The sequence below is a fragment of the Balaenoptera ricei genome, chromosome 20 (assembly GCF_028023285.1).
Source record: "Balaenoptera ricei isolate mBalRic1 chromosome 20, mBalRic1.hap2, whole genome shotgun sequence".
NCBI lineage: Eukaryota > Metazoa > Chordata > Mammalia > Artiodactyla > Balaenopteridae > Balaenoptera > Balaenoptera ricei.
The window spans coordinates 10,645,404-10,660,196 of NC_082658.1; the positions used below are offsets into that span (position 1 = coordinate 10,645,404).

Genomic DNA, 14,793 nt, shown 5'->3' on the forward strand with positions numbered 1-14,793 from the left:
TCTTCCACTGAAGAGGGGAGACGTTCCACGTGTCACAGGGCACGAACGCATGCACCCCTAGAGCAGGCCCATCTGCCCGCACTGGGACCCATGCCCCTAACTGAGCCCCCAGCCACTCACCCAGCAAGTGCGTCTTGAGCACCTACTGTGTGCCCTGAGAGTACAAGACGAAGACAAGACAATATATGTGTATGTTTCCATATTAAAGTACACAGATTGTTCTGCCGACTTCCCTTTCCAATTATACTGTATTGCGGATTTCCTTCCACATCATCTAAAACAGCTGCATAAAACCCACTGTTTGAATAAACCATTCTTTCTAATCGTTTTTTAAACAATCCCCCACTACAGGGGGTCTGTCAGCAGTGGGAGACCTTTGAGAGGTGGGGAGAGGGCAGGCACTGGTAAGGATGGCCTGGCACTTTCTTCTGTGCTGGTGGCCAAGTCACGAGGGGTTCGAGTGCGTGTGTTCCAACAACTCTCCTGGACGGACAGCAAGGTGGCAGCCCTTGGCCCGCCGACAGCAGATTCTTGGATTCTGCAAAATATAATTGTGAAGGCCAATCTGCCAGCGGAGAAATATTCAGCGCATTCAAAAGCTAAATATAAATAATATTGATTAGTCTGCCATCTTGAATTATCCATTTCACTTCTGTTTTCCATTAGCATCAATAATCACGAGCTGACTCCCCAGTAGATGGGCCACATCGCACTCCACAGGATGCAGCCAGCCCAGGGTCACGCATCTAAGGAGTCTCAGGCTCTCTTCCAGAACAGTCTGGCATCTTCTAGAAGAGTCCAGCACCTTCCTAGGAATGTTCCTTCCCTTTCATCTACTCCTCACTCCAAGCCCAGCAAACAGCGGGGCTCAAAGACACATCTGAGTCACACACACCCCCGCCCCCCACTTTTGGAGGCATTCTGCTCTCTTTGGCAGCTGACCTTGGTTCTGGGAAAACAGTGGCACACAGTCCAAGGTTCACTGAAGGGAAGGAAGCTAGTATGGCTGGATGCACAGCCCAACCAAGCCCACAGGGCACCACCTCACTGCTGCCAACCCCAGGGGCAGAAGCTGGGCCCACTTCTTCTCTGAGCCAGAAACCACATGGCTTTCCTAAGGACCAGCGGGTTCCTCATCCCTCTGGCAGCACCCCCGCTCCAGGCCCCTGGACACAGAGTGTGCCCATAACACACCTGGGAGGAAGGCCAGGCCTCCTGCAAACCTTCCCACCACCAGGACTCAGCAGGGATTCGAGCGACAGAAAGAACTAAGGCACGGAAACTCACCAGGCCCCTCACAGCCGACCCAGCCAGGATGGAGGGCTAACAAGACACAAGGCCCACGTCCACCCCACCCCAGCCAGCTGTCAGAACCCCCGCAAACAGTGACTGAAAACATACTATGAGTAGAGGAGCAGCCTACATGCGCTGGGGGAAAACAGGGTCCCTGCTTTCAAAGCCTTTACACTCTGATACAGGAGACGGGTGTGCAAACACCTAGCAGGATCTATCTATCATTTTTCATTCTTCCTTAGGAGTGCTAATTACCGCTCCCAGAAAGTGCTGCAAAAGACAGGGTGCTGTCAGGTCCGGAGGAAGCCATGAGGCGGGTCCTCCGAGGATGGCTTCTCATGTCCTTTGTGTGAGGTGTGCAAGTAAGTTCCAAATGCCCACCCGCCTTAGATACGGCCACAGGTGCAGCTCTGCCCCAGGTTTGTGGAAGGATCTAGAACCTCCCCATTTGTCTTCACCATCTACCCACTGGCCAACTACTCCCAAGATTCTCTAGGAGAAATGCAGGTCACCCCCAGCCTCGGCATCCCACTGCCCACTCCACATACAGGAGGACGTCATGAGGAGACACCAGGGCTCCTGGTTCCTCAAGAAAACACCGGCCCTTATACCAGGGGTTCATGAATTGGTCAAAAACACAATGCCAGAGCCTGAGATCACGCCCCATCCATGGAAAAGTGAGACTGGCATGAAGTTGGGGAATTGGCTCCAGTTGGGGAATGAGCGAGGACCAGCTGTGGGAGAAGGGGAGAGATAGGCCTCCTATGGAGGTGCAGAGGGTTTTCTGCTCTCGGCAGGGCTCAAGGGAAGGAAACAGAGCTCTGGCCAAAAATGGGCCCTCTGGGGTCCCCACTGCCCATCCTTGGCCACACGGTCCAGCACCAAGGCCTTCACCTGTCACTACTGTCCCAAAAAACTGGAATTTACTGCCCAGAGTCAGTCCCTGCCTCCACCATCACATGCTGAGTGCCCCCACATGGCCCAAGTTGGTTCCTGCCTTTCCGGGGAAAGAGAACAGCTTCACCCTGCAATAAGCAGGGAGCAGATACCCCACAAGTCACTGGGGCCTCAGGGCCCCCAACACAAAAATAGCCAGACACCCATGCTAGAAAAGTAGTCAGACCCCAAGGCAGGTGGTGACAAGGCAGTTGGCCCACAGCCTGGTCTCTTCTCTTTTTAGCTGATGTTTCAGCAACAAAGGCTGAGCTTGGACCATGGGTACCCTGGGGGTCCCTTCGGAGCCCGGCAGATAGCAGAATGCGCCTCTACCCGTTCTGAGGGCTCCGCTCTCTGAGGAGAAAGAAGTCTGGCCAGAAGGAATCTTGGCCTGGCTTCTTTCTCCCCCAAAGCCCCCCACAGAAATTCATATCCCATAGCATGGCCTGGGCACATGCTCTGCAGCCGACAGGTGTAGGGACTCTGCGGGTTGTGGTTGTCCTTACACGTATAGCCAGGTACAGGCAAGTGCTCCTTGAAGCAGCCAGGGAATAAGGCATGTGCACGCGCGCGCGCACACACGTATACACACACACACACACACACACACACACACACACCCCTCACTGTTAAGGACCTGGAATGATGTCTTCTCTGTTCTCCCGGCTATAATTATTTTAGCGTGGGAGACAAATTCTGTCTCCAGTATCTCAGAAGTGCTACATCAGAATATTATATCCTATGGTCCTGCAAAATCTCAGCAGTAGCTCTTTCCCTCCATGCCAGAGCACAGACAGGTTCCTCAGATGGGCGGACACACCGTGGAGGCCCTGCACCAAGGGTTTAACGCCTGCTCCGAGCCACTCCACTTAGAGCAAAAGAGCCAGGAACCACGCATGCGGGTAACCATGGCAACTTCAGGGAAGTTTAAAAAAATAAGTTTGTGAGTTGCTGGTGGTTATTTGGTGCTTGGGTTCTTTCCTTCTTTTCTAAGATAACAAGGTCCCTGAATAACACTTTTATGAGTTTTTCGGGTACAGCATCCAAGGTAGCAGCTGCCTCCAGACTTCTAATTACCTTCAAATGGGGCGGCACATCTCGTCCAAGCACCACTGTCACATATCCAGGTTCTGTCCTTGGGTGGCTGTTCTGCGTGGGGTGACCTTGAGTCAGTGCACCTCCCACACGTGTCTCCATGCCTCCCCCTCTTCAGGAGTCCCGAGACTGTCAATCCAGACCCCTGGGGACCACAACCAAGTCCCACGGCACCACTCACACATCTCCCAATTTGGGGAGAGGGTCAGGCGATCCCCTACAAGATCCTAATCTCCACATGCAGAGCTGCGCACACACTCACACACATGCATGCACAAAGAGCCAGCATGAGTCGTGTAAACTACATTCCCCCACAAAACAACATCCCACCTAAACTCAGAAATGCCCAGGTGGTCTCCATGGAGGCCAATGGGAGCCGCACCCCTGACACTGACCGTTTTCCGTGAAGGCAGCAGGAACAGGCTCTCAGTGCTGAGGGACGTGCTCACGTGTCGACGGGGCACGCACGCCATGCACATAGCCATTGGTTCAGTGGCTCTGGCTGTGCCAGCAGTTAAGTCACCGCGGCAGGAAGCACACTCCTCCAGGCCCGCTGCCCCGATTGTCACAATGGTGGGGCCCCGCCCACCCTGCTGCCCACTGTGCCAACGCATCTATTAGGGTCGGAGTCAGGAGTGTCGAGGAGCGCTTGAAGGCCACGCACCGTTCCGTGTCACAGCTGTGGCGCCAAAGGGCTGGGCAGATGGCTGTGAAAAAAGGAATATTTTTTTTTAAAGCAGAAAAATCCTAAATGGCCCTTTCAGCCTTTCAGCGCACATAATTGTAGTATCCGAGTTAATGAAAGGCCTGGCGTGCTGGCTGGCTGAATACCCCTAACGCTGCAGCCTGCAGCTCACGTGGAGTGGCTCCACCGCCATCAGGGAAAGCAGACCACAGTGGGGAGGTGGGAGGGGGTGGGGAAGGAGGTGGGGAAACGCAGGAAATAAAGAGCGTTTCCAAGAATGACAAGGCTCCCACACGGGATCACATCATCAATTAGCCAGTAGGAGGGCTGGGGAGTGCTTGGCATCTCATTTCCACAAAGACAAAGTTTCCTTGAGGAAACTGCCAGAGTCTCCAAGGCACTGAAGTCAGATGCAGAACAAATGAAGAGGGACGATGGCCAGGCTTGGCTGTTACTCAGACGCCCGCCCCAGGCAGCCTGGCAGAGGGTTGTGTGGGTTTAGAGACACAAGTGGAGCCTGCGCGTGTCCAGGAGGTGAGCACGCACAACACATATGTGCATGCACACGTACATCATGCACACGCATGCCTACACGCACACGTGTGCACACACACACATACATATCCATGTGCACGCACACTCTATTAGCAGGTTAGGGTCCACTATTCTGACCCACAAACATTCCAGTTTGTGGCTCTCTTGCCTGCCAGGTGCTAAGGAGATAAAGCACAGATGTGTTATTCAGAACTTCCGCAGAAGACCCTACAGCACATCCCCCATCTGTGAGGAGACCCTGGGGTCTTCAGCCCTGGACCCGGATGGAGCTCAGAGTATGTCAGATCCTTCAACAGTCCATTCTGTTGACAGCCTTCACACCCACACCCAAGGGGCTCCCGCCCTAAAGGCCCCAGGAAGCAGCCTAGCTCGGCCATCTAAGTGGAGGTGACTGATTTATTCTGACCGTCCTGCCTCTTAACGACACGCTCTCCTCCAGCCATGCAAGGCTTTAATTGTCCATCCAGCAGGGCAGGGAGGAACCGTAAATCTTTCCTCCCAGCTGCTCTGAGCTCAGCGCTGCTTGACCTGCCGTTGCCAGCCCCTCGCTTGCCTCCCACTGGAGCAGTCTGCTGGCTCTGAAGGTGGAAGAGGGGAGTGGGAAAGCGGGAGCAGGAGCAGGAGAAAGGGGCTGGTGGGGTCCGGGAGGGGGATAGAGGGATGGTGCATGGCCATGTGCTCTGTCTGCTCCTAACCCGGGGCACTGCAGAGGAGTCCTCACTGCAGCTTAAAGGGGAGGCGGCGGTAGGTGCAGTGTGCCCTGGGCTACACCCTCCCGCGCCAGTGTCTACACACCTGCCTCACCGGGCCCAGCTCTCAAGCAGCCTGACTCTTATGAAGTGGCCCAGACCCCAGGGGAGTCTCAGCATTCCCTTGCTTTGCTGGAAAACAGCACAGCCCTGAAAGGAACCCACTGGGGAGGAAATACTATCCTCCATCCAACCCTCATTGTGTGTGACTGGTCCCGGCTGGGGGCACAGGGACCTCTCTGTAAGAGATGGTGGGGGGTAGGCCACAGGCACATAGAAAGTCAGCCTCAGGCTCCAAAGCAGGCCTCCTTTCCCCTCCAAAAGGCTTAATATTTTCTGTAATTTTAGTCTATATTAATGCATTTCTAAGTGGTGAACATTATAGTTATGATTATTACCTAAAGACTTCCTTTATAGCCCTCATTTTCTAGCGTTCGTTACTTTCTGAAAAATTATCCTTGGGGGCGGAAGTTTTCCAAGTCTGGTCTTGTGAGTTCTCTTCTTAGGATCTGAGCAAAACATATTATTGTGTCCATGACAGGAAGGGGGGCAGATGGATTAGCTCTCCCTAAGTCAGTCTCCGTGGTGACTTCTGACAAGGAAAGAGTAACGTCCGTGTGGGGAGGGGCAGGGCTGCGAGCTGCATTTTAACATGTCAGCACTGATATCGATGACCTGGTTTTGGTTTTGCCCATCTGTTCTGTCCAGACAGTTCGACTTCTGAAATGGGATTTCCATCTACACGGGGGGAAGCACCCATGCACCATTCATTTTACAAGCTTAAGCACAGACAAGTCAGGACTGCAAGTGCTAATCACCGCAATACTGTCAATGCATGGATACAGCTGGACACTTATTTTCCAACACAAAGGCAACCTTGGGGAGAGAGCCCAGTCATGGCCAACGGGTGTTGGAAGGGTCAAAAGAATGCAGATTCTGTGTGCATTCTTCTCAACTGTCCTAGGAGAGATCTGTCTATGAGAAAAAAAAAAGGACATGCTGGTAAGCTGCCTTTTGTAATGTTGTAAAGTTGTCCCAGACACCAATCCCAGGGCTTTCGAGGTTAGGATAAGGGCAATGGGGTCTCCCATCAAACAAAGGTTATCCTCTGGCTTCTCTATCCCTCCCTTTGGTCATCAGTTAAAGGTTCACAGCTGACAACATCAAAAAGACTTTTGGTATGATAATACTCAATACAGCGTTGGCTGTCTGAGAGTGTTGATTATAATATTACACCACTGAAAACAATAATTCTCATCTTAAATTCCTCCAGCACTTCTCTTTTCTGCGAACATTTCAAAATACTTGACTAATGTACCCATGGATAGCACCCCTAAGAGGTAGGCAGCAGGCACTATCAGTCCCATTACGAGCAGCCTGGGGGACACAGCGGGGAAGTTGGTGAATCACGGCCCCCACTCCCGATCTGTGAGGAGCCTGGGTAAGAAGGCCCTTGGGCCCTAGTTCCACTTCGCCTGTCCCTGCAGCGGGGGCCCCAGCTGTGCCTAATGGCATCACAGTGGTCCCTTCAATGAGGGAGAGTCAATATTCCAGAAAGGCATGCACACTTTATGTTTATTTCTAATGGGTTTTGCAAAACTGTGTTTCGGTTTGTCACACATTGAGCCCTGAGAACCAAAAACATCTCCGTGCTGAAGGCAGGCGTGGGATAGAATCACTCGGTCTGAAACTGCCATGGTGGCGATCTACAGGTTCAGGAGTCTGGGAGGAGAGGGGAGGTCATGATTCTTCTCTTCCTCCTCCTCATGGAAAATCCAGCTGGCACTGACCTAGGGCCCCCACCTCTTAGAATCCAAAGCCACTCCTGCAAAAGCACAGCGCCCAGCACTCCCCCATCCTTCTGTGTCCTTTGACATTCCGCCGGGAGTGGAGGCATGGGGAGGGGATGATGGTCCATCAATGGGGCACACCACAAGCAGGCAGAAGCCCCTCCACTCTCCAGATGTGCTGAACAGGGCGACCCCTGGGTCCACAGCCCCACAGACAGGACCTCACTCACATCTTTCTGCCTGGCCATGGTGTTCCTGAGAACATGAGCTTCGAGGTTCCTCCTGGGGGCCCTCCTAGGCCCCCAAGCAAGTAAGGATCTCCTCACCTATACAGAAATGCTAAGACTTGTTTCCATCTTGGCACCTGCGACTTTATCTGGAACCATTTTAAAACAGCATCATCTCCTTGTGGCCACAGTAAACAGTACAGAATCCATTTCCTTAGCTCTGACGAGATGCTCATTCCTCCAACGGGCAGATGGCACCGAGGAAGGTTCACGCTCACCACCAGCTGTTGTGTGCCTACTATGCGCCAGCTCCTTTACATGTGTTTATCGCCCCTCTTCGCAGCTGAGTAAACTAGGGTTCAAGAGCCTGCCCGCAGGTCACAGGGTTGGGAAATCTGCATGCCCTCTCCCACTGCATGTTGCAGTCAGCCCCACCACTCAGGAAGTCAGAGCCTGGCCTCACAACTCACGTCCCCTGCACACAGACTCCCTCTGTATCACAGGCATGTGCCAGAACTGCTCCCTGCACCCCTAATGGGCTTGGGGTCTCGAGTAAGGTAATCAGCTCACAGCTTTGTCCAGAAGTTACATTCCATTTAAATGTGCATCTAAATGTGTGTGTCCCAGGGGTGAAGGGTGGTTCTTACAAGAATCAGCTGACAGGAGGAACGGCCACGATGTACAATCTCAGGGAAGCCAGCACCCGTTAACAAGGAAACTAACTGAGTGAAGATTCAGACTAGACCTCCACGGAGAAGAGAGGATGGGAGGGCAAGTCAGGAAAGGGTGGAGCCCAATAGGAAACTGTGTGCAGACCCAGCTTGAAGCATCATTCTGATTTTCCTTTTTCTTCTAGGATCTCAAGGTGATGGGAAACATAGGGAAACCATGGTGTGTGCGGTGATCTCACTGAAGTATTAAAAATTCATCTTAACACCTCTTGCTGAAAACAGAAGGTTAAAAAACCCTGCTTGCTATTGCCAAAAGAAAGAGGTGTGGGCACGGGGGAGAAGTCACCAGCAGGAGCTTCGATTTCAGGGGGCCCAGAGGCTCTTATGTACAGACCCTGGAGCATTGCCCTGCACCCAATCCTTAAAAGTTCCAGAAAAATTAGGAACTATTTTCTTTTTAATCCTGTAGAGAAACCTCTCATTTAGATTCAGGAAGGATTTTGAACTATCAAAGTTTAGTGAGAAATTATTTCTAAATGTGCCTAGGTGTTTGTGCCTCTTTAAATCTTTCTCCAGGTTATACCCACCTTTTTAATACAAGTAAACTTTATGTTCTTTGGCTTCAACAGAGCTTCCCATTTTTACATAAAAAGTCTTCATTGCTGAGAACAATGTGCTTCTCTGTGTTCTCATTATCCCTGCCTAAAAGAAAACCACCCTGAGATGTGATGCCCAGCCTGGTGCCCAAAGACACAAATTTCAAGGGTGCAGAGGAAGTACCCAGACTCTGGAAGGCCACCTTTCCTGCCATCACCATCCCTCAGTTTCATTTGGTGTCACAGACAAGGAGACACTGATGAGCAGAGCTGCAGCGTTCTACCTATTCACAGATAGAGCTCTGAATGGTCCCTAGGTTTCTGCAGTGCATGCCTGCGCAACTGTAACGGCAGCCCTGTGAGAGAGGGTCTTTTTGGTGGGCTTGGGTTACTTTTTTGCTTGTTTGATTTGGCGGAGGGAGATTTTTTTTTTTTTTGACATAAGACAAGATGCCTTGGAGAAATAGAGGCACATGGGAGTCTCTTCTCTTCCATACAAAAAACACGTGTTACAATTTCACCTGGCCCTCCAAAAGGAACTTGATGAAACTGTGCAGGGTCCGGCTGGTAGCAAGTGTCTGTCCCCAGGTAGTTTCCTCACCTGCAAGTAGGACTGTTTTCTTGAAGGGCCAAAAGAGACATACATGACCACCTGCCTCTCCTCCTGGTTTCCAGCCACAGCCCAGGGCTATGAGAGACCAGAAGGGTTGGCCCACTTCCCTGAGCATCAGCTGAGACCTGGCACACAGAGTTGATGACCAAGAGTAGGTCTGAGAGGGAGCTGGCATGGCGAGATACAGGGCAGTTCTTCACCCATGCCTCTGTTCTTCTAGAATCTTGGGAGGAATCTCTGGGGACAGCCATTAACCAAAGCAATCCGTGGTAAAATTCTGCTCAAAATATGTATACTCTCCCTCCTTCTTTTTTCTGCTGGAAATTCACTCTGACTTTAAACAAATTAAGCCTTCCAAAAAACTTGCAACTAGGACTGCTTTGTTCTAGGTCCTCAGAGGAAACCACAGACGCTGAAGACCCCACCCCATCCAACACAAACTGATGCCAACGAGTTACAACCCACTTCCCGGGTGGAATTAGTAGGAACCAGCCCTGAGCTACACAGAACGGGTAGAGACTAGATCCAAAGGAGAGGTCCCTGTCACACAGTGAGGGTATCTTTAGGCCCCAGAATTTAAAATGAAATTGGCAGTCCTCTCCCAGGCCCTGAGGGCCCTGCTGGCTGGCCAGCCCTCACGTGGCTCCCCTGGCTCCGGAGCCAGAGCATTCAGTTCTGCTTCACCTGGACTCTGGCAACACTTTCCAAAATGCAATTCATATACTGTGAGCTTTCCCCGAGCTACTAAAGGAAACACTTTCAAATGAAGTAACAGATTTTTACGCTCTTTATTATCTCAAGTCACCTTCTAAGTCATGTTTTGGTGTCAGCTCATGTGTTGGAGAAACTGCGACAGCAAACTAATTTACTAAGTGCATTGCACTTAAAAACATGCATTTTATAAACCAAACCAGTCTGCCACAAGGTATTTCTTTAAGCAAGGATACTCATTTTTCCGTCTGCAATCCTCCACAAAAAGAAGACCTCACTGTGTACTCAATTACTACCCATCCAACTAGTAGATGAGAGCTGTCCTCAACTCTCATACGTAATTCAAAGAGAAAGTCACATCCCAAGTGCCCACACCACTCAGAAAGTATAGGGAGAAAAAAAAAGACATGAAAGGGGAGGAGAGAGACATACACACAGACGGACAGTGAGAGAGATGGAACCAGAATGTTATAAATAAAAAGGAGACAGTGATGGCTCAGAGAGAAACCTACTTCAGAGAGGCAGCAAAAGATAAGATGTTTAGGCTGTCTGAATGTTTCACGAACCTGTGAAAATAACGTGCTGCTTTATAAAAGAATGTGGGGAGATATTGCAGCTAATCAAAAAGATGCAGGTGCAAATGGGATGTGTTTATAAAGCCAGTATCTCGTGCAGAAGAAAAGGCCTGCTGCAGGTGGGGATTTAGGGAAAGACAGGTGCCCACATTGGAGCATAGCATCTCTGTTCAAGGGAGGAAGTTTCAGGATGGTTTTTCCCCTTCACTTGTTTAAAAACAAAAAATTTCTCACCAAGTGTCAGCTGCGAGTCAGGTTCCATTTGTCTTTATAACAAACTATCAAGCAGGAGTGTGGAAATAAATAAACACAGAGAGACAACCAACCAAAAATTGCAGGCACACGGATGGGCTGGAGGAGGTAAACCCCACACTACAACCGCTGAAAAATAACATTTCAGTTTCATGTTCACTGTTGCTCCATGCTCACTGAGATGTTTCCCCCTGCGTGACTCCTCCAGGCCCCTTATACTGCCCCCCACAAACACACCACCACTCTGACACTTCTGGGTGGGATAGGAGCTCCCTTCACTTGTACATTCCTTCACTCCTAATTCCACAAGCATGCATCAAATAACACTGCGTGTACAGGAGGAGGTAGGGATAAATCAACCAGCATCTCTGCCCTTAGAAGCAAGGTGCCTCCAACTTCTACACACCACAGAACAAAGGGGTCTCAGACCACGGTTGAATGGGGGTGGGGGGTACTGTAAAGAAGACTGTAGGGTAGAGGCAGCACCCAAGCTGGACCAGGCTGGCAAGGATCCAGAACCAGGGATGGCATTTTTCATGGCCAATACCATGCCTAGTTCATTCCCCAATACTAAAGAACTCCATAATTTCTCTCCATTTCTCTGATGCTATTTCTTTGAGCCGCTGGTAATGCTCAAAGTTTAGTAAGTGGCAGAAACATAACAGAAGGTCCACTCTGGAATAGTACCCAGGAGTCCTCCCACCTGCCTCCTTCTTAAATCTGCCTCTTTGCTGGCCTCGGGCTAACCCTTCCCCCCAGCAGGGTGAGGTGAGCCACAGCAGCGCCCCCAGCGGCCCCAGGACAATGTCAAAGGCGAGAGTGGGCCTCAGCAGGCTGCGCGCCCTGGCCCTGTCCTTGGTGCTGCCGCCAGCTGCACCCCCTGTGGCAGGGGGCCTCCCAGGGCGCAGCCTTCCCTCCAGCCCAGCCTCTGGTCCCGGCGGAAGGGCCATGAATACCCCCAGATCAGCTGCAACTCCTATCCCAGGGCACTGGACCAGAGGCATTTGCAGTGGAGGCCCAGCATGGTCAGAGCCTGGCCTGCGGGGACTTTCCTGGACTCCAGCTTCTCCAGGTGACCTGAGGCTGCCCGAGGCCCAAGCGTGGACACAGGTCTCTCTAAAGCTCAGGCCCCTGGAGGGGGGAATCAGAGCAATCATTCAAGTCCTCTTTTAATGGAGGAGGGGATTGCTGTTGGAAATAGGCAACTTGTGCCAGAAAACCCCAGCAGCTCCAACACAAACAGCCCACATGCCCCTGGCAAACCCTCCCCTTCGCTGGCAGCTGTCTCACCAGGCCCAGTGTTCCACGACTCAACTCTGCCTCTGCTCCCTAACCCCTCAGAGTTTCCCACCTCACTCTCCAGGAGTCTGCTCTACCCTCTCAGAAGCTCCCAGTGGGGAAATGAGGGGTTAAACATTGCTTCCAGGAGTGTGCCAGCGAGCCCCGAGCCCCATGCCCATGCAGGGAGGCCTCCAATCTCGGGGGAGGGACGAGGGTGGCAACCTCCATCCTCAGCGCAGAGGGGAGCTCTGAGCCCGAAGGTGGAGGCAGGGACCGAGGGGGCCCGTCTGGCTGGTTCTCAGAAGGCGCCCGGCCTCCCCCTTCTGCCGCCCCCCAAACCCCCCGGTGCCAGCGCTCTTGCGGCCTGAGGGAGGCCCACATCTGCCCGCATGCCGCTTTCATCAGGCGGCGCTTTCACTGCAACTTTTCTCCCTCTCTCCCTTCACAATTTTCGCTCACCTGGAGGGTCTGGTTTTAATTGGTGTAATATCCCCGTTAACAACGCAGCCTAATTAAGACATCCGCCCAATTCCGCGATGCACACTTAATGAACAGGTTCTGCCGCAGTGTTTATACTTTTATTATTTGCAGACCAGTAAAACCAAAGCCGGTTTCTGCCTGAAAGACCTCATACGGGCGACCCCACTCTATTAGCCTCGTACCTGCTCGGTGCTAAGTGCCCTGGGCTTCCGGGCGTGCGCCCAGGGCGTCCCAGCGCCGAGCGGGTGTTTCAGCCGGAAATTAGCCGCCGGGCGCGCGGGAAAAGCGACTTCACCTCCAGCTGGAGTGGAGGGCTGGGTCCCTCCGTCCCTGTCCTTTTCCTCCACCGCGGGATGTCTCGTGCATCAGCATGAGCAGAACCGCGGTGTCCTTTTTAAAGTGACCATTAAAAAATAAATCTAGTCCCTCCCCAAAGCCGGAGAGCTCCGTCAGGAAGGAGTTTCTCCTCACCCCCCTGGACCCCGCGCCGCTGGCGGGGCTGCAGTCCTGGACTCCAAGGAACATCCCTCCTGCCCCACGTAAGACCCCGCATCCTGGGGCCGCTCTGGAACGGGATGGGGTCCCATTGTCCCTCCACGCCCGGGGCCGCATCCTCGTCCCCGCGCGTACTGTGTGAGGGCCCCCGGCATACCCGGCACTGCGGGGATGCACGCCGGGGGAGGCTCCGCGCCGAGGGAGGCTGCGACCTACGGCCTCGTGCCACCCCTAGGATCCTCGAGAGACAGCCCTCCCGAGGGGGCGACCCCCGGACGCCCTCCGGCGAGTCTCGCCGCCTCCGGGGCCTCTGGGGCCTCCGGGGCAGAAAGTTTGGGCCGGGTGTGCCCAGCCGCCTTGGAGCCAGCTTCCCCAGCCGCGCTGCGCCGGCCCCTGGGGGCGGCCGAGGCTCGGAGAAGCAGCCTGGGTTCACGCCCGAGCCTCCCTAACGCAGCTCCCAAGACTCTGCGGGGAGCGCCCTCAGCCCGCCCCCTGTTGGGCCCTGCGCGCGGCTCGACCCCTGCCGCTTTACATTCGCGCACTGCGCGGCGCTGCGGGCCCGGGGCCTCTCTAGAAGACCGTGGGAGACCCTTCCTCCCCAAAACTCCTTTGGGTCATCAACTCCTCTAGTGAACCCTTCTCCTCGAGGACCCAGGCAGGGCTCCCGGGGACTGGGTGCCTGGTGAGAAGCGCATGCATCCCGTGGAGATCGCTGACCGTCCCCCCACTCCCACCCGCGCGAGCTCCAGCCGCGTACACGGACGCACCCCGCGGGGCCGGGATCTCCTCGCGCTCGGCCTCCCCCCGCCAGGGAGTTCCCCGCGCCGGGCATTGTGCCGCCGCCGCCACCACCACCGCCACCACCACCACCGCCGCCGCCGCCGCCACGCAGTGCGCGGGACTCCCCGGCGTCTCCATGGAGCCGACCCGGGGCCTTCCCATTCACAAAACCGCCCCTCCGGCCGTAGGCTGGACCACGTGCCCCGACCCGAGCCCAAGAGGGACACGGAGAGCCCCGACCCCGAGGGCGCCAGCCCTCCCCGCGCGCCCTCGGGTCGGTCCCTGGCCGCGCTCTGCAACCCCGCGCCCGCGCCAGCCCCGCCTCCCCCTACGGGGTCCTGTGCGCCCCTCCCTGGGACTTGCCCACCCCCACCCCGCTCAACACGAAGGTAATGACCGCCGCAGGGCGAAGCGCTGGCGGCGAGGACCCGGCTACTCACGGGCTCAGCGCTCCCCGCGGCAGGTGACAGGGGCCCGGCGGCCATGCCCCGGCTGCATCCCGGCCGCCGAGCTGGCAGCGGCGTCCCGGGGCCGCGCGGGCACCGGCGAGCCGGCGGCGAGGAGCGCACGGAGCCGGGCTCAGGCGGCGGCTGCGATCGCGTCTCCTCTGACCACGCGAGCGGCTGGGGGCCGGGGCCGGGGCCGGGGCCGCTGTCCGAGGAGGCTCCGCCGGCTCCGGAAGCAGCCCCGCAGCTAGCTCCTCACTCGCTCTTCCCTCGCCGCCTCCTCTCTCTCTCTCTCTCTCTCTCCCTCTCCCTGCCTCCCTCCTCTCTCTCTCTCTCTCTCTCTCTCCCTCTTTCTCTCTCTCTCTCTCTCTCTCCCCCCCGCCTCTCTCCTCCCCCTTTCTCTCTCCCTCTCCCCGGCTCCTCTGGCTCGCTCGGCTGGAGAGAGGCGACAGCAGGAGCACGCGGCGGCGGCGGCGGCGGCTGCCCGGGCGGAGCGCGGCAGCGCGCGGCGAGGGAGGGGGCTCGGGCAGCCGCTCGACCGGGAAGGGCGGCGGGGCGGGGAG

The 14,793-nt window shown here is 54.8% G+C and overlaps 1 protein-coding gene across 1 annotated transcript in view; it reads right to left on the minus strand.

Annotated features, from left to right (window-relative positions):
- Positions 1-14,285, minus strand: part of RBFOX3 (RNA binding fox-1 homolog 3) — a 439,432-nt gene extending 425,147 nt beyond the window's left edge. The window contains exon 1 of the mRNA XM_059908968.1: positions 14,225-14,285. The gene's annotated coding sequence lies outside the window, so the exon portion shown is untranslated. The remainder of the gene's footprint in view (positions 1-14,224) is intronic.
- Positions 14,286-14,793: the final 508 nt, after the last annotated feature.